We start from the raw sequence: 27,875 nt of genomic DNA, 5'->3' as shown, positions 1-27,875 counted from the left end.
CCTGTTCATAGACCGACCGGCATCCACATGAATGCCCGCTAGAAGGGTTATCACCAAAACTCGAGCCTATCTTGATGCTAATGATCAATATATATATACATTGTGTACTTAACTGTATCTTAACATACGAAAAAAATCAATTTTACAAGGTGTCTTTTCAAAAAACTGAAGAAAGTTTAGTAAAATAAACGGAAACGGCACAAGTTTGATAAACCACCCCACAACGATTATCATTAAGCTATACAAAGACTATTGATATTACGAGAAATCGATTTATCACATATATTTTATGCGGAAACATTTACTTCCGGAGATACCGGAAGTGGCCATTATCTCAGGAAGGCTAACAGATATGGAACCATGGATAACTTTGTTCGATAGATCTCATCAAGATCTATCTGTGTGTAAAAAGTCATAATAATTGATGAGAAGTTTCTGTTCATCGTCGTGGGGTGGCTTATCATACTCTTACCTGAGAAAGAACAAAAAAACTTGCTAAATCAATAAAACACAAGAAATATATAATGAAAATTTATTAACAAACAATATAAATACTTTTACAATACGTATAAATTTGTGTTTAATCAGTAACTTTAAAATATTAAAAATATACTAAGTATAATAAATTCTACCGTCTATGAAAATAGTTTTTGAATGGATCAAATTGAAAAACTTGAACACAACATCTTAAATCTATTTCTAATTAATGTAATTAAGTATTTGATTCATTCATTTGAGCAGTTTAACATTCAATTTTTTAATCTATCCATAGGTACAAAGAAAAACTGTCACAATATAGTGAATTCAGAAGATACCATTCGTTTTCTTGAATATTTTCAGAATGTTTCTAGAGAAATAACTACCCATACTTCACAATGAAATCGTCACGGGCTGATATAATTATATAAATAATTTAAATATCTTTTGGCATAAAATATCATTCAAAACCGCAATAAAACTTTAAATATCGAAAACTTTACTATAAGTTTTTAGCTTTCTCTTCTGCAATATATTAGCTTTCGTTAAAATAATTTCAAAAATAATTATGACTACACTAGTATGTTTATAATAGGGATAAAAATATCATTTACCCAAGTATTAAAAGTACTAAAACAGAACAGTTATTATATCAAGCACATAAAAATGGAGATCAGGTCGTTGTCGGATTAAAAATTACATAAATATCAATAAAAACAATATCATTGATCAAGAATACTGACCAAAGCAACTGCTTTAATAGATTGGTGCACCAAAAATTTCAGACAGAATCAATTTAAACGAAACAGATATATCATATTAAAAATTAATTTGAAAGCAGTCAGAGCAACATAAAATAGACGAATTGTATGTAACAAAATTGAAAAATTTACTATTTATTCATACGAGGATGTATTGATGTCTAGTTAGCCTAGACCAGTTCCATACATAAACAAAATATTGCGTTACCATATCAACGAACAATAATATATTAGAAGTGTCAGTGTAAAGTATTTAAAAAAGTAAACCAATAAATTAAAAGAAAAAAGATGTCCACCGAAATTGTGGAAATAGAAAAATTGGTTTATCGAGCCATCATCAAGTACATGTATTTAAATGGGTTAAGCGGTAAGCAGATTTACGAAGATATGCTTATTACCCTTGGTGATCAATGTCCTTCGTATGGGACCGTGAAAAATTGGACTGGAAGCTTCAAAAGAGGTAAATTCTCCATTGAAGATGATAACCATTCGAGAGAGCCAATTTTTGTGTCAGTCCCCGAAAATATCGATGCAGTTCATGACATGATTTTATCAGACCGTCGAATTGGGCTAAAACGGATCTGAGCTGAAGCACTGAATATTTCATACGAACGCGTTCATCATATAGTTCACGTCATTTTGGAAATGAGAAAAATTGCTGCAAAATGGATCCCCAATTGTTTGAATATTGACCAAAAGCGTGCAAGGATAAAAGCATCGCGTTCGATCTGTGCTCAATTTGAAAACGATGTAGACTTCTTAAAGAGAATTGTTACTATGGATGAGACTTGGATACATTTCTACGATCCAGAAACAAAGCAACAATCGATAATATGGCGACACTCTGGTTTTTCAAGACCTGAGAAGTTTCATATCCAAAAATATGCTGGAAAAGTTCTTGCTTCAGTTTTTTGGGATTGCCATGGAGTAATCATGATTGATTTTTTGGAGATAACTGGAGATTACTATTCGACATTACTGACCACTCTACGGGAAAAAATTAGAGTAAAGACGCGTTAAGCTATCCAAAGGTGTTTTGTTTTTGCAGGACAATGCCCCTACACACAAATCTAATGTTGCCATGCAAAAAATTCGTGTTTTGGGGTTTGAATTACTAGAACACCCCTTTATTCACAAGATTTGGCTCCGCTCGACTATCATCTCTTTCCTCAACTAAAAAAGGCTTAAAAGGTCGTAAATTTTCTTCCAACGAGGAAATAATAAAAGCTGTGGGAGTCTAGTTTGCAGATCAAGAAGAGACATTTTTTTTAAAGGTCTAGAGACGTTGCAGGTTCGCTGTAATAAATGTATACAATTAAGAGGAGAATATGTTGATTAATAAACTATTTTGACATTGAAATTTTGTTGGTTCTATAGTAGGATAAGAATTTTTCAATATATCCTCGTAAGTAGCGACCTTAGATTTCTGGAGAAAGGTACCTTACAAGTTGGCACCTGTCATCATCATCGTCGATTACTTCGAACTGTGGTTCAAGTCGTCCTGCAAGGTGTCGAGTCGAAATATATTACGCATGAAGCTATTTGTCGAAGTCAAAATCCCACTTCAAACCGTTAAGAAGCTGGAACGCAATGAAAAGTGATGGGGTGTAATCATACTGCAATCAAAGCAGTATTAATGGAATCTATCAATGGTCAATGGTTCTTAGACTATTAAAGTTTTACGACTGCCACCGTATCATACAACTTATTTGGGATCAGACAAATAATTAGATAGCGCCACATTTGAAACTGCAGACGTGAATCATTTGATACGTAGTATTAGAAAGTTACTCTATTAGCTTGAAAAAATACTATAGAAGAAGAAAACCAAATGTTGGAATTGGATTTTCTGTTGGATATGTTATAAATCATATTTTTGTATAGGAAAACTGCATAGAATATCCTAGATTTATTTGGTAACATTTCCCTTTCTACCTTTGGTTAATAAAATATGGACAAATGGTCACAACTGCCGCCGTTCTTTATGGAAGGTCATATCTGAAGATATATATCTTATGTATAATTTTTTAAGACACTATTATGGCAGTTTTCCGTTAATTGTAGGAGATAACGCTTTGCCTATCTCTAAAATAAACATAAATCTAACAAAACCTTCAATGACAAAATTAATAATGAATAAATATAATGTCAATATAAAAAAGTAAATATTTAATGATATTTGTTAAATAAAAGGAAATGTTAATAACAGTAACAATAATTTTTGCGCGATATATTGGAGAGAACATATTTTTTTGAATATACCAGATAAGATATACGAACGATCTAGCTGCTATAGCTTTCATCTAAGTAAATCTTATTTAAATTATTCTGAATATACAGCACTGAAATCATAGTTCCATAGGGTTCAATCCAGATCCTTTCACTCAGACAAAAAATGATGTGCCTAAACTAATCCAGTAGAAAGGATCAGAAAAGACATATAACAATCCTATTCGACTCCCAATATTAAAATTACAAAAAAAAATTTCACTTATCCAAACACACAATTGAATAATGTGCACATGAGAAAAGAATGGCAACAAAGACTTATATTATGACAATATTCATATGTTTAAGATTTTAATTTAGTCAATTAGTTATCATACAGAGACAGAGTAAGAAAAAGCTGATCAATTTTCAAATGTTTCAGAAAATCTTCAATCAGCATTATGTATAAATTCATGTCAGCAGTTTCTACACCATCAATACTTCCATCATTTGCTGTTGTTCTCTTTGTCATAACAGCACTAATGACAGAGCCCCAAATTCCACAAATAGCTCCTGATACTTTAATACATCAATCCAAGTATTTTCAATTACATTTAAAAAAAAATTTCATTATAAGAAATTTTCAGACAATAACAATATCCCAAACAACAATATTTTGCTACAAGATGGTGCCCCACCTCACTATGCGTGTGTGGTGAAGTAATACCTAAATAATGTGTTTCCCAGAAGATGGGTTGGAAGGCGTGGTTTTATCGAATGGGCCTCGCAATTACCCGACATGAATCCTTTAGACTATTTCTTGTGAGGTCACTTAAGAAACATCGTTTATGAAACAAAGCCTGTCAATATTCAGGAATTAAAAGATAGGATTATCACAAAGATAAGAAGAATTGAGCAGTAAGGGATGTTGCAAGATGTATTGCAAAAGTTTTGAAAATCGCATGGCTTTTTGTATTGAAGTAAATAGACATTTTGAGCATCTGCTGTAATCGACTGTATATTTTCTAAAATTCGTAATTTTACTACTTCACAAATGTGGATCTAAGTCTAGCATGACACAAACATGTAAAGATTTGTCTTTAGTTGTTGTAGATTTTATGCGCCATGATTTGGATAAATATTTTACCGCGCCAGTTTCGTTAATATTTTTACTAATTTACTGACACAAGACCTTGTTTCGAGATTTGTATTAGCACATAAATTATTAAAGAATATTCAAATTAAACTAGTTTGGTCAATCGTAGCCATCTAAATGTACAATATTTATTGTAACTTTGGTGGAGATACTGTAAATGGAAATTGTGACATTTAATTATAGAGAATATTACATGAAAAATAATCAGTATTTCTAAAAACACAAAATATATAGGGAGATCCATGTGAAATAATAAAAAGCATTATTTTTCCGCAAAATGGAAAGACCTGACAACAATGTAGATACCGTACAAGCCGTTTCCGAGATAATTGAGGCATTCCATACGTAAAACTCACTCTGTATAGAATAATGAAAATAAAGAAGTGTTGAACGGCACTATATTTTTGCAATATAATGTAGTGTGTGGTGGTCTGTAAATGAACTAATTATAATAACAATTTTCCTTCGTGTCAAAATAATAAAGTATAATTTTATAGGAAGTCCAGGAATGTTGTTATTTAGATTGAAAAGTCTCATATCTAGATTCGAGAGCTTTCTGATCTATAATTTTCCACAAATTTCGTATGCAATGCAAGTGTCAAATCCAAAAATATATGTTGCAATACATTAAAGAAATCTCAATATAAAAAAACGAAAAATCTGACAACAATATCTGACCATATATCAAAAATGATGCGCATAAAATTTTAAAAAAATTATACAAGCCGTTTCAGAGATAATTGAAGCATTCTATACATAAAACTCATTGTGTATACAGCTATCTTTAATATTTATATCAACAGGCATTTATAAACTTGGATCAATATTTAAATATAGTATTCAACAAAATTTTGTTCACGTACTCAGGCCACTATATATTGAGATGAATCCAACAGATTAAAATGATTATTATTCACTTTTTTTGTTTTCCTACTGATTTGTGTTGAACTACATTGTAACAATAGCCTTATTAGAATCATAAATATTGAAAACGTAATAGATTTATATAATTCAGAATGAAAAGCACGTAACACCACTAATAAATGTTGGTAGTTCTGTAAACACTAAAACATGTCGGATATCTTACATATAAATTAAATTTGTTTCAAGTAATATTATATAAATTCAAATATACAATGTGTCCCATTGGATATAAAGACATTTCCATATTTTCGTTATTTTACAGAACGTCTGCGAACTATGTCTTGATTATCATAAAGTTGTTTATGTGATTATGATGTCGTTCTTCTTGGCTGTTTTTATACAGAGTTCCCGGTATGGATATTGATTGCTGACTTACCAAGGGGAATCAACTATATTCTTTGATATTCAGTTTTAGACTCTTTAAATGCAAGCAAGTTACTTTCACTAGTACGGCCCCAAAGTTGTATACTAGCCCCTTATTTTCAATAGTAAGTTGTGAGCTTCTTCTTAGCAACCAATTTAGTATTTTATATTTGAGTTGCAATTAATCTGCTTCATTTCTTAAATGTTCCTGCCACTTGAGTTTACCATCCAGATGTAGCCTAAATATTTGACAGTTCTCCATATGAGATAATCTTATTGTTAAATGTAACTGGGAGATTGTTTATATTTATAGTTAAAGACGATATGAGCAGATTATCCTAAACTGATGTTAATACTCCATTTGTTAGATAACTTTTTTTTTCAATGAATTTGGAATATTCTTGACCACCTCTCCAATTGATTTTCTAACAGCTAGTATTGCAGTGTCGTCTGCAAATATAGCCAATGCAACATTTTCCGTAACAAGGATGTCACAAGTATATAATAGATACAGTATTGGTCCCAAAACACTACCTTGAGGGAACACTGGTTCAGGACCAATTTTACAACTGGAGTTCAAACTATGGTTTAAACTCTAATTTGAACCAAAATGAAATTTTTTGCATTTTCTCTAGAAATGAAGTAGTGCTTTAGACTAACCTTGTGAAGAAATACAAAAGGAACAGTCGGATCCAAAAAAAGTGATGCGGTAACTTGGAAAGAGAAGGGAAAAGGTTGGGAGGAGTTTGCAAAGGGATTTAACGATGAAAATAACAAAATCTCTTATGTTCTCGATAAAATCAAAGCAAATTTAGAAAATAAATGGAACAATTGGACAAATAGAACGAATAACTTTTTGTTTTCCCGGCACGCCGACAATATTTATTTATTTCTTCATCGTCACCGTCGAGTTCATCAAATATAAAGTGCAAGTTTTCAATCATTTTACGGAAAACCTTCATAATATCGTAAAAATGTGAACAATTTAAAAAAGTTATGTTCGGATCCTACGTTTCATGTTAACGTTTAAACGTTAAAGTTTGTCGGTAAACACTATCTATAAAACGTGAAAAAAACGGTATCTATGGTTTGAAGTGACGTTTGAGGTTTGAATATCAGTTGTAAAATTTGGGCCTCAATCAACCGGAGCTCTAAATATTCGCTTTTTTGTCAACTTTGATATACTAGTCCCGTCAAATTAAACTAATAAAGCTACATAAATTCCCAGCTGTAAATCAGTGCAATTGTTTAAAATATAATTAAAAATGAAATTTGAAAATTCCCCATCATACAAACGTATGGAAAAGAATTTATTCAAGGTCAAAAGTCAAGAAAATGGTTTTTTTGCGATTTTCAGTAAAACGGTAAGTTTTATCATAAAAATAAATCAGACAAAAATTGTAGATCATAAAATTATTTACAAAGAACATATTAATATAGTTCTAAATGTTGTAATCGTCATAATATCCACGAGTACGCCACGTATATACATCTCTAGAGTTGTAATATATGTTGAAATATTTTTTTATCGGTCATTGTAACTTACACTTAAAATACAAATACAACTATTCTTGTTAGTGAAAATGTAGACTTACTCGTATTACTCACTGCTCTAGCTCCAACTGAAAAAACTATTTTCTTCTTAAGACCAGGAAAAGCTCAACATCAATCGGAAATTTATTCATCAAAGTTTATCTACTTTTGCAATGTATTGAAATCATGTACTATTTTTACACGCAATAATTGACTGTGACACGACATCAGCATTTTACAGGAAAGGTAAAATAACAGGTTTCAAAATGTTTGAAAAACAAGATTTAGTTCAATGTGCTAAAGTTTTTAAAAATAATAATTCAACTCGATAAGAAGGCAGTCGCTTTCTTCTTTCTATATACGGAGCTCCTTAAAAACCACCTGCATATAAAGTATCGATATACGTGTTTCGTAAAAATACTAAAAGTTCAATTGGCTTGTCTTCCTCCAACCTCAGTTGCTGCTCATCAACATCTGTTTCGGGTAGTTCAAGTATGGTTGGTTATCAGCTAGACCCTACAGAATGGGGTTGGAAGTTGGTCAACAATACATTAGAACCCATTGAAACTTTACTCCCACCTGTGCCACTGAACACAATTTTTTGCAAGTGCAAAAAAGGATGCAGTGCTAAATGTGGAGGATCGGTTTGATTCCGACATGAAATACATCGCTATTGACGCAATTTACATGCACTCAGAATGAAGATGGAGAGAAGAAGAATTTGAAAGCTACGACGATTAAATTTCACAACTTTTTTCAATTTAAATTGCTTTTATCTTTTCAATTTCTGATAATTTCCATTATTTTGCAGTAGTTTCAAGTTAAACATCACAACAGACGTGGAAAAGCTTACTCAGGAAACTACTACCTCATAGGTGGCGTGGAAACGTGTGCATATTATGACGATTACAACTTATACAACGTTTTGAATCATTATATCTCAGAAACAGTGGGTGGCTCGAAGGAAAAAAGTATTGATATGTTTTCAATTGATAATTTTATGATCTACAATTTTTGTCTAAGGTATAAACCGTTTTGCTGAAAATCGCGAAAAACTCATTTTTTTGACCTTTGACCTTGAATAAATGTGTAAATTGACCGGACTATACGGTCTTGCAGGTTAGATTGAACATAACAAGCATGTAAATATTTTCCGATTTTTAGTAACAATCTTTTATGTCACACCGTTGCCGGTTAATTAAGAAAATAAAATAATCCGATTATTTGTAGATCATGTTTGCCTTTGGGAAAGCAGGTATAATGAATTTCATCATAATTGTCAACCTAATCGAAAAAAATTTAAAAAAAATTATGCTTATTCATGGCGCTACATTTACTACTTATGGGGTTATATTGTCTCAAAGCTGGTTTACAGATAATTCCTCCCATTTGTATAAAAATTTTAAAAACCAATTCTCTCAGAATTAATATCTTGTGTGGACATCAAATAATATTCTTTAACGAATCATTGATCGTTTAATTATCTTTTTCGATGGTCAAACTGTGAGGTTTGCCCAAGTGTTCCAACCTCTTGGATATGAATACTAGGCATTCACCGATGAAATAGACTCTAGTTTCTTCCCCATCCATACTACAACAGTATTCCATATCGTTGGTGATGCCTATAGCATGGAGATGGCGTCTTAGATGACTGTGTTCAATTAAAAGGCGCTTGTATAAGTGAAGCAGTTGATTGGTAAAAGAGGTAAAAGATCTATCTATGTGTACCTTAGCTTATCTCATTCCAGGTGTTTCCATATATCTCCGCAGAATTTGTCTTACGAGCAGACTACTGAGAGATGTAATAGCTACACTTTAGGCTAGACCTAGCATAGATTCTGGACCCAAATAAGTCGTTTAATAGTTACAATATTATCATTTTTGTAAACTCATATTTAGAATGATTTGAAATTGAAAATTTTGATGGACTAAATTCTCCAGATAACGAAAATATGGAGGCATCTTATCTCTAACTCATAATTATGTAATGTTAAATGCTTCTCTCTAATTTTTCTGTATAATTCCGTTAATTACTATAGATCGATAATACAATCAGCTTTCAACCCCTGAAGCGTATTTGTTTGTGTAAAAAACGTTTCCTTCTTATATCGAAGAGTAAATATAGAAATTATTGTATAAATTGAAAGATTAAGAACAAAATCTATCTTTTAACATAACTACATAATTTTTTTTGAATAAAATTTCAAACAATATTAAAACCAAAGTATTTATCACAACAAAACATATCATAGATTCTCAATTTATTACATTGTCATACGTCAGTGCAAGAATCCATTTTTGTGTACTTTTTTTCGGTTCTTTCGAAGAAATGCATTTTACAAATCTGCAAGCATGTAGTACCATAAACCACAGCACCAAAGAACAGAACACTGCAAACTATAATAACTATAGTTTTCCAATTACTAGGTTCCTTATAGAACGGCGCTCCTGTAACAAAGATAATTACTATAATGTGGAAGATATTTACGATATAAAAGTTTATATTTCAGGATATGACATGTAATCACGTTTTTCACCAATGTATAGTTTTATAAATACAGCTACTTCTTGTACTATCCTAGAGTTGTAGTCTAGTCAAATACTAGATAAAGAACGAAAGGTTTTGAATTACTGAATCCTGATTTGAACTGAGGTTTCAATGAATTAAAAACTGTCAAAATGCTGTCACAAATATTCAATTGTGAGCTTCAAGAAAGAAAAAGTAGTAACTTTGTTTCAGGTTATACTCTTTTCATAACCCATATAAAACAATTCAATTTCTCGAGAAAAAAAAACTGTATTAAAAAGTGCATAAGTTGATTTAGTATTACTTGATATATGAGACTATTGAGTTTCGGGAATTTATTCATAAAAAGAATACAAAATTTAGTTATCAACCTGCACTACATTCAATCTACACGGCAATTTCAACGTTGCTTCCTCGATTCAAATCATCTTTGTTAGTCGTTTGAATTTAACTCGTTTGAGATCACGGTTAAAGTTTATTTTTATATTCTCTATAAACCATCATAATAAGTTCCTACAATGTGTAACATCATCTTGAGGTTTAGCGCGACATACTTGAAATGAATTCATTATCCTTCACTTCATATATTTATTTTTGAACGTTATCACTTTCCAGCTCCATATACTTTTCCCAGCGATCTACAATAAGTTCGATAATACTCGCCGTTGATAGTTTTTTCTTTTGCAAGATAATCAATGAAAATTATCCCATGCGCATCCCAAAAAACCGACGACATGACCTTGCCTGCAGATGGAACGGTCTTTGCCTTCTTTAGAGCCGGTTCTCCCTTTTAAGTCCATTGTTTTGATTGTTCTCTTGTTTCGGGTGTAAAGTGATGAAGTCACGTTTCATTCACCGCTATGAAACGGAGCAAAAAGTTTTCTGTGAAACATTACCAAACATTCGATGAAATCATCTTCAAGACGCCGTTGTTGTGAGCAAACGCGGCAACCATCTGGATCACAGATTTCTCATGTCCAAATTTTCAGTTAATATGCGATGTCCTGAACTGAAATGTCTGCTACTCGAGTACTTTCAGTTGACGATCATCCAGTACCTTCATGTGGATTTCTGGAGTCGTCACCTCATTTGGTCGACCACTGCGATGCTGGTCTTCGTAGGTCGTACGGCCTCGCTTAAACTCTGCTACCCAATATGTTGATAACGAAGGAGCAGTCTTACCCTGATCTTGTGACCTATCAAAATATATTTATGGTGTACAACGCTTCATAACTGAAGAAAACAATAAACATTGTCCTCACTTTGATTTTGGCAAGCTTTCAGGATGAATATGGAAGCTTGGGATCTATGAAGAAGGAAAATATGAAATGTCCAAAATTATAGAATTACGCCAAATCTCATCAACATACTTAGGTACAAGAAAAAACAGGAAATTTAAATCTAAAACTAATATACACATCGCGTTAGATATCCTTCGAAAATAAAAGGAATTGAACATTTGTATTCTTTCAGTAACATTGATTTTTGTTTCACAATACAAACTATTATGTTAACTACTTAAGATTCAATTTCTGCAACCTCCGGTATTACATGTGTTTAACTTCCGGGATAAATAACTAATACGAGTGGAAAATTTTTATTGTTGATTTAATTTTGGTAAAATCACTTTAAATCTTCGCATAAAGTGAAATATTGTGTAATTCGTATTAAATTATAATTATTTATAGAAGAGTGATTCAATCTTTTTATATGCTAGTAGCCAACACTGATAATTTTAATTAAATTTAGCTTTAATTATATACCTAAATAAACTTCATCAACTTTTTCTAATAAGGAATATTATGCCCCTAATCGAAAACATACCGATCCACGATCATCTTCCTAATTTCTCTAAGAAATTCAGCTGAAGCTTGCAAATAAGGCTTGAATTTTTTGCTGAAACTTTTCAAAAAAAATTTCGGTCGCATGACCTAACTGCGATATTAATAAGTGATAATTTCCCAGGCTTGACAGCTGTCACGTACGAATGTCATAATAGCAGAAGTATAAACGTTTTGAAATTCGATTTTTACTTACTTCTTTTTACGTTACAGGCGAATAAAGTAAGAAACCCTGAGTATTCTTTACAACCGATTCTTTGAAGTCCTCTGAATTTTTCTTTGTTATGTTAAATCCCAAATCTTTTAAGATTCTAGCGAGCTCTACTACAGATGTTTATTCTCCAATTATGTACTTTCGTTCTTCACAAAATGTCCAAAAATGTTTCCATACTGTTGATTTTGATTCCTTTGTATAGGACGGTAATAAGTTATCTACCTCAACTTTTATTTCTTCCAAACTTTGTTTTCAAAATGCAACATTTTCTTCTCACGAATAAGAATACAGCAAAAGAAAAGGTGATGTCATAACCACCTTAATTTATTAAGGCCAACCGCCCACGATGCAACTGTTTTGAAACAAAGGTTGCAAACCAGTTGATCTTGCAACAGTTTTGCAATCAAAATAAAACTTTTGAACGCGGATACAACTCGTAATCAGTATTAAATGAGTTGGTGCAGCAGTGAAACGTAATTTTTCATTATATTCAGACTCGAATGAGTAAGACATCATTGATTATTATCAATACCGCAGACAACGCAGGGTACAGAGAGAATATTGGATTCCTAAGTCAAAATGTGAACTCTAGACTGTTCGTAGCAGCATAAGAACTGTCTCGGATAGATAGAACGTTTCTGTATGGAACCATAATGTCTGACATTTGACAACTCACTATATGCAGATTGATAAATCTCAAGTTTTGTCACAAACTAAATTTCTGAACGCATCCACAATATTTGACATTTGACAACCAACTATTATGTCGATCCATCCTCTATGTCGATCAATATCTCAGACAAATAGTGCACCTTTCTATCTTTGTGAGTAACGATTACCGCTACGTGCGCGAGAACTTTCTTTACTTCAGTGATCCTTTGTGATAATACGATTTCAAGTTATGTGCTATTTTTGCAAGAAGATGAAACTGCAAGTGTGTTTGCGAAGCAGTTGTTAGACATTGGAAATAATAAAGTCGCAGTGGACACCTCGATCAGTTACCCACAGATTTCTGCCACATCACAGACTCAAAAGAGTAGCTTATTCAGCGTATTTTCCCAGATATAGCGCAACAGTTCAATAACCCTACTTGGCTGGGTGAACGAGCAATATTGGCGGCGAAAAATAAAGATGTCGAGAATCTCAATACGACCATTCAAAATTTTCTTCCGGGACAGTTGGTTTCCCTCAAATCAATCCACACCGTTATGAACCAAGATGAGGTAGTCAACTATCTCACAGAATTTTTAAATCCACTGGAATTGCTTAGATTACCACCTCACAATTTACAGTTAAAAGTAGGGTCAGTTGTCATCATACTGCTGTTTACAAATTTAGGTACGTCTGGCCTTTGCAATGACTATAAATAAATCACAAGGTCAGTCGTTGGAAGTTAGCGGAATCAGCTTGGAGTTTCCCTATTTCGCGCGTTGACAATTATACGCGCGTCGGAATACCGTCATCTTTATTTATTTACGCATCACAAAATAAAACAAAAAATACAGTTTATCAGAAAGCTTTAAATTTATTAACAGACTGTATCATAATTGTGTGTGTCTGTCTATCTCAAATTGAAACCTTCTAAATAGCCAGTATTTCAGATAAACTCTGTTTTGTAAGTAATTAATAAATCGAAAATGATAATAAAACTTTATTCATACTTTTTTTTAATTAAAAAAGGATTCCTTTTGTTTGTTTTAAGTAAATTTTATACAAAAGTTTAGTCAGAAATATAGAGAAAATGTTTCTAAAAAGTTGAGTGAGTATAATTAATTTTTCTTTCACGTCTTCTGATGTAGTATAATTCAATGCATATACCAGATAACTGCCCCTTTTTCAATGACCCTTTTTGCAAATCTATTTTCCGGCATCCTTTTAGTATGCTCCAACCATTTTCTATGTATCCATGCATCTTGTTATTCTTAGGTATCTATACAAATTCTCCAATACTTGGTTAGTTATTCTTCTCAGTTGACAGTTTCACTTCGATGATTTAGCATAACTTTAAACTTATAATTTTCTGAAATTATTTGTTTTATCCAAATTTTGTCTAAATTAATAAATAACAATGAATCTTATGCGTCGTCTAAAAAATGTTGTGTACGCCGCGGCTGAAATACTACTTTGTTGGACTCGTCTGTTGCTCGCCTCGCTTCGCGATTTTCGCAATTTTCAGACTCGTCCAAAAAAGTAGCACTTTCGAACAGAGAAAAAAACGTCTGAATGATCAGTGATTCAGTAATGTTTTTTAGTTAGATTAAAGGCAGAAAACGGAACCGCCAACACGGACTGCCGCGCACTACGGCAAAAATATTTAGTCTTTCATAGTGACCTCAATAAGGTGGAACTGTAATTCGTTATTACAAAAAAAGGACAGAAATAATGCTTGAGCAAGCGGCAGATCCCTTATTTGTCATATCAAAACAATTTCAATTTAATGGGCTCTTAATTAACTGATAACTATTTTCCATTTTTTTTTTTCATGAATACTATTGTCTTTAATATATTTGAATAACATTTTTCCGTTAATATCTTTAGAGAATTCTAAAAAACCTCAAATCGACATATTTCAATTTCGACTCTTAAACATTCTTAGTTTTTGAAATATTTCGATTTAATGATAAATATCCATCATGAATATACAAATATTTCCTGCTAGAAACTTCGTTCTCTGTTTATTTCTTTCAGAAAACATGATAGACCTGAAAATATTGTGTTCTAGAAATCAGGATAAATTCCAAATACAATGTTTCTTGGATCGTTTCCTCCTTTCTGCACCTTCAGATTTCATACATCAGGCCATTCAAGCAACGGAAAAAATTTATGACTGGACGATGAAAAGGAAATCGCAATCGTGTACTTGAAACGTCACCATAATATGGTTATATAATGATTTGTTTAAGCCGGCAGTTTTGAAAGGATACATGTAAACAGGGAATCCGCCATTCCCAAACAAAACTTTTCCTCAAGGTTGGGAAGGCAACAGGTACATTTTGAGGAAGCGTCTCAAAAAAACTAAAAAGAGAAAAGTTGAAGATCTACTCTCAAGACCTTCCGTTAGGTTAAGTTTCCCTGCTGAACTAACAAGGGAAAAGTTAAAACCAACTAAAATCGATTGATTGTCAATCAAATTTATCTCAGCTATGTCAACTGACCAGAGTGCGTCCACGAGCAATAAGTCAATATAAATTGTCCAATGTATTTTAATCAATTCATGTTTTCTGAATTTTATTTTTGTCATATTAATTATTATTTCGTAATTTCAAAAAAAACTTGATTTGTATACTAAATTTAATAGTTTCAAGTGATTAAAATTACTTTTGAACGCTCATGAAGAATGACTTTTGTCCAATTGCGTAGAGAGATTACCCAAGCAATTTGTACAAACTAAGCCTTCCCATCCATAGTAATAGTAGTAATACGATGGCGGAACTTAATAGGTAGTGGACTTTGTATAAAAACCCATGAAAATAGGAAATACCGTTACAGAAACCATTTAGTTTTCAACTCCCCAACAAGACAGTATGTCGAGGCAAAGTTAAATATAAATAACCAAGAAGGATGGATAGCACCTCATATTAGTAAGGCATGGAAAGTTATCCTGGATAATACACAGAAAAGAGCGTAAGAAAAGTAAAGAGTACATCATTAACTGATCAAGGAAGAACATAGCAGCTGTTAATTTGATAACGTAGAAATAATGGAATGAGGCAAAGCAAAAAAAAACAATACAAACATACCGCAATGAAAATATATTTGAGAAACATCAGTATAAAAACTTAATTCGAATCTACTTTTGAAATTTCAAAAGAAGAGCGTGGTCGGAATATTTTGAAATGTTACTTCAAAGTAGAAACAACTCAGAGATGGTAATGACGTAAAATCGAAATAGAATTCTTTTAGAATCATAATAACCATGGACTGATATATGTTTTCAACAAAAACTTCCACTCCTTATGGAAAGAATTGAAAGACTTATTAGGAACATATAGATAATATATAGTGGTTTGGAAAGCATACATGCAAAAGTATTGATTGTTCCAATTCAACTTAATAAAATTAGAACTTTCCTATAATTATTTGGCTACGACTTTAACAAACATCAAGTAACATACCGAATAGAACTGATTATAAGAATGGAATTCAATTTCTTGTCTTGCTTATAATTGAACTAGATAAATCTCTGCCAATTTTTTTCTAAAATGTATTGTAATAAAGATAAATGACATAGTAAATGACATGATTTCAAAATTTTGTAATAATCACAGGACAAACATACACCAAATTTGTTTGAATTGTTTGTTTTAGCAAAGTTTATGACTCGTTAATATCACTTATCATCGTTTGTTTGCTTTTTCTCGATAATTATCACGAATATCACTTACCTAACCTTACAATTTCCTCTCTTAAAACGCTCCTTTCGTATAGGTCATTTTTAACGTCAATCAGCCCCAGTTTTCCCTTCCCTTTAAGATAATAAAGTACCAATGATTTTCTTTCTCAATTTACCGCCTTCCAATTTTTTTAACATGACGAAACCATCAAAGTTTCTAGGAAGGCTCACATTTCAAATATCTTGAGTGTCCATATTTCGCTGCCACGTATTTTTTCCTTCTTAATAATTTCATTTCGTTACGTACATATTTCAGATTCAGTGTAAGTACAAACCCATTGCCTTGAAGTACCATATCTGGTACAATTTGTTTTATATACGGCACAACAATTCCGACAGGACTGTGGTGTCAATGTGCTAAGTTATATGTTGTTATGTGTTGAGATACTATGTAATTTGTAAGGGAAACTTTATTATGTATACGAGGTCTGGCTATTAAATAACGAGACTAGAAGGCGCCCTAGAGGGGTGGGGTAAAAAGCGAGTAGTGCGTTGGGTACCTAGATATCTTGTCTATGCACGTCCCAAAACACGTTTCCGTCACTATTACTATGATAAAGAGAAAAGTAGTTGTATCAGCGTTGTGATGGCGGAATAGTTATTAACCACTTTTTCACAATACCGTAGTTTTAGGTTAATTTTCCACAAGATTTATTGATTTATTGGGTTTAAATTGTCGAACACAAAATAAGCTACCACTAACTTCATAAAAGATTTGTGATTTTCAGACTACTGAATCTCGATCGGCAAACCGCGCTCAAGAACTGAAGTCAATCAAACGAGATGTACGAGGTGTGGCTATTAAATAACGAGACTGGGCGCCTAGAGGGCGCCCTAGACGGGTGGGGTAAAAAACGAGTAATGCGTTGGGTATCTAGATATGTGATAACGTGTGAATGCTTCAAGTATCTGTAAACAAATCAAATAGCACTCGTATGACTACACGTTCTGAGTATGTACACCATTAAAGATGTCAAACCTTAAGATGGCAATGTCAGATTTAACATATTCACATCAGTGATGCCATATCTCAAAAGTTAAGTAACAACCCTCGTACAATATAACCAACCTCAAAAATTACTTCAGACGAACCTTGATCATGAACTAAATCTAGTAAATACCAGTAAATAAATTACGAATGTGTAATAAAAAGAAATTGCTGACAGTTATTTTATGAACCATTTATAACCAAAGCGAGTTTTTGAAAGTATGAATAATGTATTGCACTATGAAAATTCTAGCATAACAATATTTTCTGTTATATATACAACTTGGTTTTTTAAGAATGAGGCAAAAGGTTGAAGAAGATCTAATTCTTTGTTATTGTTCACTTTTACCATATTTTCCGCTTCTTCAAGTAAGAATAGTACTACTTTACCAGCCAAATTAAATCTAGAATTATTTAGTGAACTATATAAAAAAATATACCTTATTAATCTACGTCTATGCACAGAGTTTCTGCATCAACAAAATTATAGAAAATATTAATTTAACGCTATCTACAAAACCTTGCTTTCAAAAACTGATACAGTTTCTTCACATATCGTATGAACAATTTATACATTAATATTCATAAGCATACTTATTATTCTACACATTAAAACACATACTGCGGTTAGGAAGCCCGTTATTCAAAGACGCATAATAAAGTGAGAATGTAAAGTAACTTTTTCTTGGTGTCCTAATAAAAAAAATGTTTTAATGATGGAAATAGCAAACAATATCAAAAGCCAACAAACAACAAATACGATCTTAACAGTATTATAACATATGGCAGCGAAGTGTGACAGATAAAACTATCAAATGACTTCTGAAGAAGAGCAGCGGGCAAATCCAGCAGGGATAAGATACGAAATGACAGAATAAGGAAGATAATGTGGGTCAAACACACATGAATCGATGACATCAAAACCAAACAACTAATCTGGTATGGTCATGTATAAAGAATGTTATACAACAGATCCTAAAGTGGAAACCACAAGCTAAAAAGAGAGTAAAGATAAGGAAATGCAGGAGAGAGGAAGGACTATATATATATATATATATATATATATATATATATATATATATTGGAACGAAGTCTTTGCCAACTAGATTATGAGCGTTTTCGTAGTGGGAATGTGCCACATTTTATCAAGAGTACAGTTGCTTTATTTTCTTTCAATTATTCTCTGTTTGTTTATTGACGATGTGTAGTATGGAATGCAATAAATATAAAATTCGTGCATTGTTAACATTATATTATTGGAAACGTTTGAAGCAGCCGTGGCAGCAAGAAAAATTAGAAGGGAAGACACAGTTACCGAGCGAATGGCACAGTGTTGGTTTAATCGTTTTAATAGTGGATATTTGGCGCTTGAAGGTCGTTCGTGCTCAGGTTGAGGTTAAAAGGGAAGGAGTAGAAAACCAACCTAGTACCTGCCGATTAACGGACTTTATTGTAGCTTCTAAAGATACCACACATTACCATTCAAAATTGTCAGTTTAGATCTATAAAAATTGCGATTGATGGATTTAACCAAACAACACCAACACGGAAAATCAATTTTTAAACTGAGGACAATCACCAGAGCACCTCACAAAGAGAGGTAGATTCTAGAAGAAAGTCTGGTGGAATTATGAATGTTTAGTGTACTTCCAGTTCATTTCAGATGATCGAGCTATGAATGCCGATGTAGCCAGTTAGCATCTGACGCGAATATATGAGATTTTCTGCAGTGCACCAATTTTTTGCACCTAAGATCAAAGAATAGTTTGACCGAGATCGCTGAACGTTGTGCTTAAACCATAGAATATGATGCGCTATATTACGAATATCAAGACTTTCGGTTTGTATGATTATTTATTAAACAAAACTAACATTAGTAAGCGTTATTATTTATGAGACACTATCTATTTATAACATCAACACCATTCCGTTTGAAGTTATCTCCATTATTTCGAGTATACTAATGTCTCCATTTTTTCTCTTCGCACTAATTTTTTTTCTCCTTGTAGATTTGTTATTATTAATATTTTAGAGAATCGAAAAATTGTAATACAATGACGTCGAATGGGTTTACATTTTCCATCACGTAATATATCCGTATTAACTGAGTAACCGAAATTATTACATATAATAAAACTCATGTTAAAGTAAACTAATCTTAATATGCCGCAATATAAACCTTGTCGATATAAACTATAAAGAAATTTATAGTTTCCTTATACCATTAAAATTCAATGGGATTTGTCCATGACATGTATGTTATAATAAATACCCCGAATGTCTTAATGCTTATTTTATAGAGATCATTTGGATATCAAATATGCCTCGTCCAAAATATTGTTACGAACAAGCTCGCGAAATGGGTCATTAGTCCGGCCCTGTCCAGCTACAATGGAATTTTAAAATTCGGCGAAGCGGCGCGGCGTCTTTCATCTGTTTTTTATAAATGGCGATCGCGCCTTTGATGAACTATTTATTATAGAAGGCGGTTTATTTACAGTATTTCCTCTGAATAATTTCTAGGAAAGTCTTTTTATTTATTTATTTCTTTTGGTTCTAGAACTTTATAGAATTTTATTCAGGTATATAAATGATTTGTGTGATTAGTGAAAATAATCGCAGAAATTATTTAAGTGATATTTATAAGTAAATAAGTAAATTATTATAAGTAAGTCTATTGTATAGTGTGTAAATTAATTAAGAACGTAAGATGGAAATAGTGTAAATAAATACGAAAAACATTACAGTATATTTTTTTACATTGAATTAGAATCGGGGCTATAGTAGATTCGGCCAGATAGCAGGTAGAGAACCTTTTGGTGTGCTGAATTTGCCCAGAGAAATTTGTGATACAAAGTTCGGCCAAAAAGCAAAAAAAAACTGAATATACAAAAATATGATTTAAGTATTCTTTTAAGTATACTATCATATTAAAATGTAAATTAGAGTGTACCGATTTAGTAAAAACCATTGTCCCTTTTCAATTAACGGATACTTACCTACCTCCTGTACTGAGATACCCGTGACGTTTTTAGGCCAAATTTACCACTGAATTTGAAACTGTAGGTCAGGTAAATGGAGATAAAAGACAAGTTACACACCGTGTATAGAATCAATTATTTACAATCGTCAAATTTTGGACAGTTGGATACAAATGTGGCCGTATCTGTTTGACTGACAATGAGCGTTCGGGATGGCCAAAAACTGCGAATGGTGCAACCGTTGAATTAAGATTAAAGAACTAGAAGAGGCTATTGGTATTTGCCATATACTGACTGAAGAATTATGCATGCGTACCTCTTCATGCGTTGGGTGCCGCATTTGTTCACTATGGGCCAAAAGCACAATCGAATGAACATATCCCAAACCGATAAAGGAAAAATGACTCAGAGTTTTTGCCTAATGAAAATGATAATAGTAAAAAAATGATTCTTACAGTATTAGAAATAGGAATACACCTCTTATTATAAACGAGAACGGTAAGTATCAAAACAAGAATATAGAGAACTGCTCCGAATACTTTGAAACGAAATATGTAGTTATCGTTGCTTTAAAGTACAAAGTAATGTTTCCAGAGGACGATATAGAATTTAGTGAAATTATGACAGAAAATTAAAGCGTCAAGGGAAAGTTTTTAAAGAAGACATTGTATACGGAAGAATGTACGTTCACAATTTTTTCATGTGAAAAGTGGAGATGCCTGTGGATATTGGTTTTGAACTTCAGTCGGTTGAAGTGTTCAGGAAAGACGTGCGTGGGTAGCTAATTCAACAGAATTGCAAAAGGAATCATGAACTGACTTTATGAGCATCTGCAAAGGAACTCTGTGTTCGTGAGCTATGTCTGCCTGTCAATTAGATCGTGCAAATATTGCTCTATGTATGATTAATGGGAAGTTAAATATACGATAAAACAGTCAGGTCAGAGACCCTTTCCCTGTACTCTGAAATGTCTACATTTCTGGTCAATTGCGGATCACCTTTAAGTCGAGTTTCTCTTTTCTGTATTGAGTCGAGCATCCTCAGGGTATACTTAGGGGCCGAAACGGAAGACAGGTAAACCTAAGGAAACGTGTATTAAAGACAATTAGAAAAGAGAGGGAAAACATGGCATCAAGAAACAACTATGGCAAAAAATAAGAATAAGCCAAGTTTATTCACAAAAAGAAAAAATAGAAGCGACTCGGCGCTACACCTGGATGGACAGCGTATGATTATTTGTCAGGAGAAATTGTAGATAAAAGTTCCTCAAGAATAAATATGTTCTTGTTGATTTAAAAGAAAACGGATACCGCTTGGAAATGAGGCACAACTGCTCTTCAGTTCCTGTTAATAGATTGAAACGTATGATCAAAGGAGATTCAAAATGCACCTATCAAACGATTGAGGCAACTCTTGGTGTGGGATCTGCAACAGTAAATTCAATTTTATATGATCATTTTCATATGAAAATGATCATATATCATATATGAAAATTGTTACTTATAGGGTGCTACAAGCGTTCAGCGATTTAAAAAAGGCAGAGCGAGTAAGAATCGCGCGGGATTACTGTAGCATCACAATAATGTATCGTGATACACTGCATAGTACATAGTTGAATTCTTATGTGAAAATAATCTAACAGTCAATGGGTATCCACCCACCCAATGCGCCATGTTTAATTTTTGGTTCTTCTTTAAGTAGCCGAAGTTTCACGAAGATGGGATACATGAAGACATTCATCAATTTTTTAATAGCATTGGTTTCAAACTTTTAAATTGTATCTCAAAATATATAGCGTGATTTATGTACTTATTAATATCTATAACTTAATTTTTTTGTCTTTCAATTCTGTTTAGTCTATATTATATATTAGCTTTGTTCGCGGGTCAAATTCCGAATCAGTTTAGGACCGATTGCAATTCAAAATTGTCGTTCGCCAGTCGATGACTTTACTCCCCGCTTCGGTTCTAAACTGATTCGGAATTAGACTCGCGAACGAATCTATTAGCAACAAACAAACTTCACGAACATTAAATTTCTAATTCTTTCGTACTACTTAATTATTGATCGAAGATAGTTGATTAACCTGTTACTATGCTATAGACATGAATAGTAAAAACTATTGATTTTTTATCGTTGCTTAATAATTGTAATCGAAGTGTTATACTGGGTGACCAGATATAATAGATAATCGCCTAGCTATTAACTAATTAGTTTTAACAAATACAGATGTCAATAATAATAATTCCTTGCAAGATCAGATTATTGCATAGACGAACATTGCACGTCGCTTGACATTATAGACCACTTGACATGATGCAATACAACGTGCAACGCAATGCAAGACGCAATATTTCTTGATAGAAAGCATGCGCAGATGAAATTCAACTGGTAGTTTCAAACAAAATCTCGCACTTGCAACATTCTCGATTTGATGCCATGTTTATTACGTGCGAATTGAAATTCTAGGGAGAAGTCTAGTTACTTTTCGCGTAACAACCATCCGGTCCATCAGGCTCAAAGAAGGAAACAGCGGCAGATATCATTATTGCCAATTAATCACTGACCACTTTTTTCTTGATCATTTCACTTTGCTTTGCTATTTTCATTTTTACCTGTCACAAAATATTAAATAAAAGTTGTCGTTAGGAATTTGTTTAATTTACTCATGGAATTTTTGGGTTAGAGTAGCGATGATGCAATAGTAAGAGACTTGAGTGACTTGTATAATGTCAAACGACGTGCAATCTTAATCTATGAAATATTTCGACTTTTGAAAAAATTGCATTCAATTTCTTGCAAGTAGTCCTGCATCATGTCAAGCTGCCTTATCCAAGTCTGTTGCCATTGCATCATGGCTGCCACTTACGAAAATTCCATAAAAAGTACTAACGTTTTATTTTGTTATCCAATATTTTGTGCATGCAGTTAAGAATGAAAATAACAAAGTTAAGTTTTACGAAATTCAGTTGTTTCGAGACTGGAATTTGGTAATTGTTAAGCCAAAAGTAACTAGTTTTCTCCCTAGAATTGTAGCTTGCACGCAATAAAAATGGCACAAAACCGATAATGTTGCAAGTGCGAGTCTTGCATGAAACAATCAGCTGAACTTCATCTGTTCATGCTTTTAATCAAGAAATATTGCGTGTTGCATTGCCTTGAGGTGGTTTGACATGATGAAATACAACGTGCAATGCAATGCAAGACGCAATATTTCTTATAAAAAGCGTATGTAAATGAAATTCAGTTGATTGTTTCATGCAATATCTCGCACTTGCAACATCATCGGTTCAGTTTTTATTTTCACTTCGGTACTTACCTACTTAGTTTGGCTATTATCGTTTTTAAACCGGTCACGAAATATTGAAACAAATTTTAGGTGAGGTATTTGTTTAATTCTCTTATGGAATTGATAGTGGCAACCATGATGCAATGACAAGAGACTTGCATAATATCAAGCGACGTGCAATATTCATCTATGCAGTATTATGACCTTGCAATAAATTGGTAGCAATTTCTTGCACGTTGTCCTGCACCATGTACAAACGGCCTATAGATCTAAAAATAACGCCTGCCAAGAAGGAGAGTTTTGTACATTAAATTTAGGTTTTTTTCCGTTGCTTTCATGTTAATGTAAGTTTTTTTCATCTGTGTTTCAACTACTTTAATGAAAAGAAATAAAATTCCATCATATAATTATAATAATGACCGTAATTAATTTTATGATGAATTTTCATATATCTACTTAATTCGTATGCTTACTTGACCCACTTTTCATTACACATCAATTAGTAAAGATTTCTTTTTGCACTACTTTAACTTTATATAATTTAAGCTGCCTGGTGTTAAGCGATAATATTACGGAAAATGTAGAGGAAGTGGTTAACAATATAACCAAATCCGAAATTTTTATTCACAGTGTATGTGATCACAGCTTCATTCGTTTTACACATAAAAATGTAGGAAAATGATAAGAATTAATTTGCTATATGTTACTTCAATTTAATTTTTTTTAATTAGTGATAATGTTAATTACTTATGATTAAAGCAGAATCGTGGAACACTAAAAAAGAGTTTATCAAATTGAAGGAAGAGCAAAAGACAACAGATAAATGAGATAAATGAGTCGGAGCAGTACAAGGTGTTGACTATGTGGACTATAAATTCGTTAAATATGTCGGGTAAACAAAAATGTCGATTTAAAATACATGCATTCATGAAGGCAATTACTAATAACGAAGAAGCCAAAAGACATACGGTTTCAAGGACCACGATTTTCATTGATGCACCAGGTATTACATATTTATTCTGTAAGGTGTTAACCATCTTGTACAAGATTTGAATACATGACATCAAGGAAGAAGGAAGCGTATTGCATATTACTATCAGGATTTCAAAAACGGTAAGGAGTCGATCTTTTACTATAATATAAGTATCTACAAATCAAGCTTTCTTATGGTATAATAAGAGAAAGTTCACAAATTGAGTGGTTAGTATTATAATGGGTGTATCATAAAGAGGTATGTTTCCAATCGTATTCTATGATTTTAACGGTCAGCAAGCTCATTAAGACCTTGGTAAAACCATTATTTGAGCTTGGATGCAAAAAACTGTCGTACTGAATTTCTTCTTCTTCTTTTGTTTTGAATTGTCCCCGCGCCATGAATCTGAATAAATAGTAATCTGACAGTGCTGGATGTGGAAGTTATTCTGCGTAAACTTTGGTTTAGCTTTGTCTTGTTGTAAAAGAACCTGCTATCGGTTAACTAAACCACATATATAGCATCAACTGTCAACTATATACCTCGGCATTGATAGCTCGACCATCAGGAATGATTACGAAGTACAATAACTATTCATTATACCACCAGACACACAACAATACTTTTCGCTCGGACCCACCTCTCTTTGAGACGGATTCTGATAATTGTCATTTGTAAACCAATCATTTTCCATGTTGGGGTTGTTTAAGGAAAACCATTTTTCATTGGCAGCCCAAGGAGCTGTTTACATGCCTCTACTTTACCTAATGATTTGAAATGGCGATAAATGGTATTTTTAGAAGGTCTGAGTCCGATAATCGGCGATTGCTCGTACTAGGTTGGTTAGTACTGCTTCCCTTATAAACTCAATATCCTATCGAAGTGGACGACCTGAGTACGAATAATCTTCAAGCATCAAATCTCCACTATCAAAAAAATTCAACCAATGCTGTGCCGTTCGCTCTTGAACGGTGTCTTTCCCTTCAATTTCACATGTTTTTTTGGCTGTCATGGCTGATTTAAAATTATGTTTCAAATAATAACCTAACAATTCACTCCATAAGAATTTTCACATCTAAATACCGACATTACTTATCTCAAATTTAAATAAACGGGACATGCATTTCGACGTACATCCGACTAGTGACATGACAATCGATTAAATCGAAAAACATGTTGACGGAAATTGAGTATCGTAATTGAATCCTGTTCAAATTACTGACAATAAATTGGCATATAAATTAAATGTGATATCTCAAAGGTCTATCTTAAATCCGGCCATGAAAAATCTTTCTACCGACTTGATTCCCGAGAGATTGATGAAAGTTAATATGGATTGTTATACATCAACGCACTTGGTCTAAATAATCGAATTAAGCTTGTCTGGGTACCTGGTCTAGAGTAAAGTTGGTGCGGAAAACTAGGTACTCCAGTCCATCTAATTCAGTCACTCGTGGCCACTGGTCCTTATCTTCCTCCATATCTTCGTACCACAACAACAGGTCACAACCTCACTCCAGAACTTTCTTCTGATAGCGCTAACGGTTATGATGAGTCAATTTCTCACTTTATCCTATCATAAAAGCCATACTTCATCAAACAATAATCACTAGCAATGCTCCAGGAATATCCTCTTTGGCTCGCATCACGTCGCCCTGCCGGGGCCTCGTGCACTCCAAGGATGTAAAAATGCTGGATTAGAACTTGAACAAGTAATGGACATTGCAACCCAAATAGATAGTGGGGTTGATCATAAATCTTTTGGTCAGGATATTTGTTACTCTACTTAATCAGGAAATTTCGTCTTAAGATCCCTTATATTTTTGCGCAATGGTGAAAGCAAAATACTGGATCCGCGTAAATATTTCGCGTGCATTTCCGGTGAGTTTATTTTCAAATGTCTGTAGTACGTCAACAGTTTATTGTGTTCATGCAAACAGGCGACAAACGTGAACCGCCTTTAACACGTGATTGCGAACTTTCTAAATTTAACATTCGTCAAACAAATAACTTTATTTTAAAATATTAGTAATTCATAAACATAAATGCAAATTTATTATGCTGCAGTCGTAAATGCAGTCGAACTGGAAGTAAACAATTACTGGGACTAAAATGTTCTATATTGAAACTATAAATTCGACTGGCTACTGTATATAATATTTTCATATTCAATGACTAACAGTATTTTTTTACTTTAATTACTTAGGAAAATAAAATTAAACCTAATTGAATATTTATTATATGCAAAATAAATGAAATAAAAGGAAAGAAACACAACATATTTATTGGTTATACAATAAAAATGGAATTATCTATTATATTGGAAATCTACGATTTTCTACCACGGAAAGGTTATAGTTACATTTAATAAATATGAGAATATGAGTGAAAAAATTCTAGAAAATTACTAAAAGTACATCGTTGAAATCAAATATTATGAATCTACTCAAACAACATACTTTGTTTGTTGCGAGGGATGAAATATTACATTTTGTGGAGAATTTGCATTAACCCAATTTGAAAACAGATATTGCTACTTGTACAGCTCGTATTCGTTTAGGTAGTAAAAGCTTCAAGACGGTTCAGGATTATTGAAATGACAAGATGCTTAGAAAATTATTCTCCTGTGAAAATCCGAGCCGTAAATTGACATTTAAAAACACCTTTTTAATTTAACACTTTAACGACTACAGCAGATGTATAAGCCCGCTCACTCATCCACCCAAGGGACCTCAGCGGGCGTATATTCTCGTCATTGAGATCAACAAACAAGTTCGTTCCATGAATCGATCAAATTCCAGATATGAGTGTAAATAGCTTTTGCTCAAGATTTAATTTTTGTGCCACTTTGGTCTTCATACGTCCATCAAAAATAGCACCCTGCACTACTTGTTATGGTAGTTTTGAATAAGGAAGGTAGCATATTTGCAAATATTATTCACAACTACACGATACACAAATGAATGAGACCACAAAAGTATGAGTTCAGATAGTAAAGATTTATTAACACTAGAAGGGTCGGCGAACATGCCATGTCTTCAAAGACCGCTACCGTCAGATTGACGGCGTTTGATGTTTATATAGATAATGTGATCAAAATATTAGAGGTTTGTGATTGAAGCAAAATTATGAATTTCAATTATTGTTTTTAATCATATGTGCAGTACAAACTCGATTATCCGGCCCTCAGTTATACGGATTAGCGATTATCTGGACTATGAACTGCGACCAATTAAGTAATATTGAG

The 27,875-nt window shown here is 32.8% G+C and overlaps 1 long non-coding RNA gene across 1 annotated transcript in view; it reads right to left on the bottom strand.

Moving 5' to 3' along the window:
- Positions 1 to 518: 518 nt before the first annotated feature.
- The window catches only part of LOC130451395 (uncharacterized), a 31,985-nt gene continuing 4,628 nt past the window's right edge, over positions 519 to 27,875 (bottom strand). The window contains exon 3 of the long non-coding RNA XR_008910718.1: positions 519 to 9,870. This is a non-coding gene — a long non-coding RNA (uncharacterized LOC130451395). The remainder of the gene's footprint in view (positions 9,871 to 27,875) is intronic.

This window comes from Diorhabda sublineata, chromosome X (assembly GCF_026230105.1).
Source record: "Diorhabda sublineata isolate icDioSubl1.1 chromosome X, icDioSubl1.1, whole genome shotgun sequence".
Classification (NCBI taxonomy): Eukaryota; Metazoa; Arthropoda; class Insecta; order Coleoptera; family Chrysomelidae; genus Diorhabda; species Diorhabda sublineata.
This window is presented reverse-complemented; position numbering and strand designations above follow the sequence as displayed.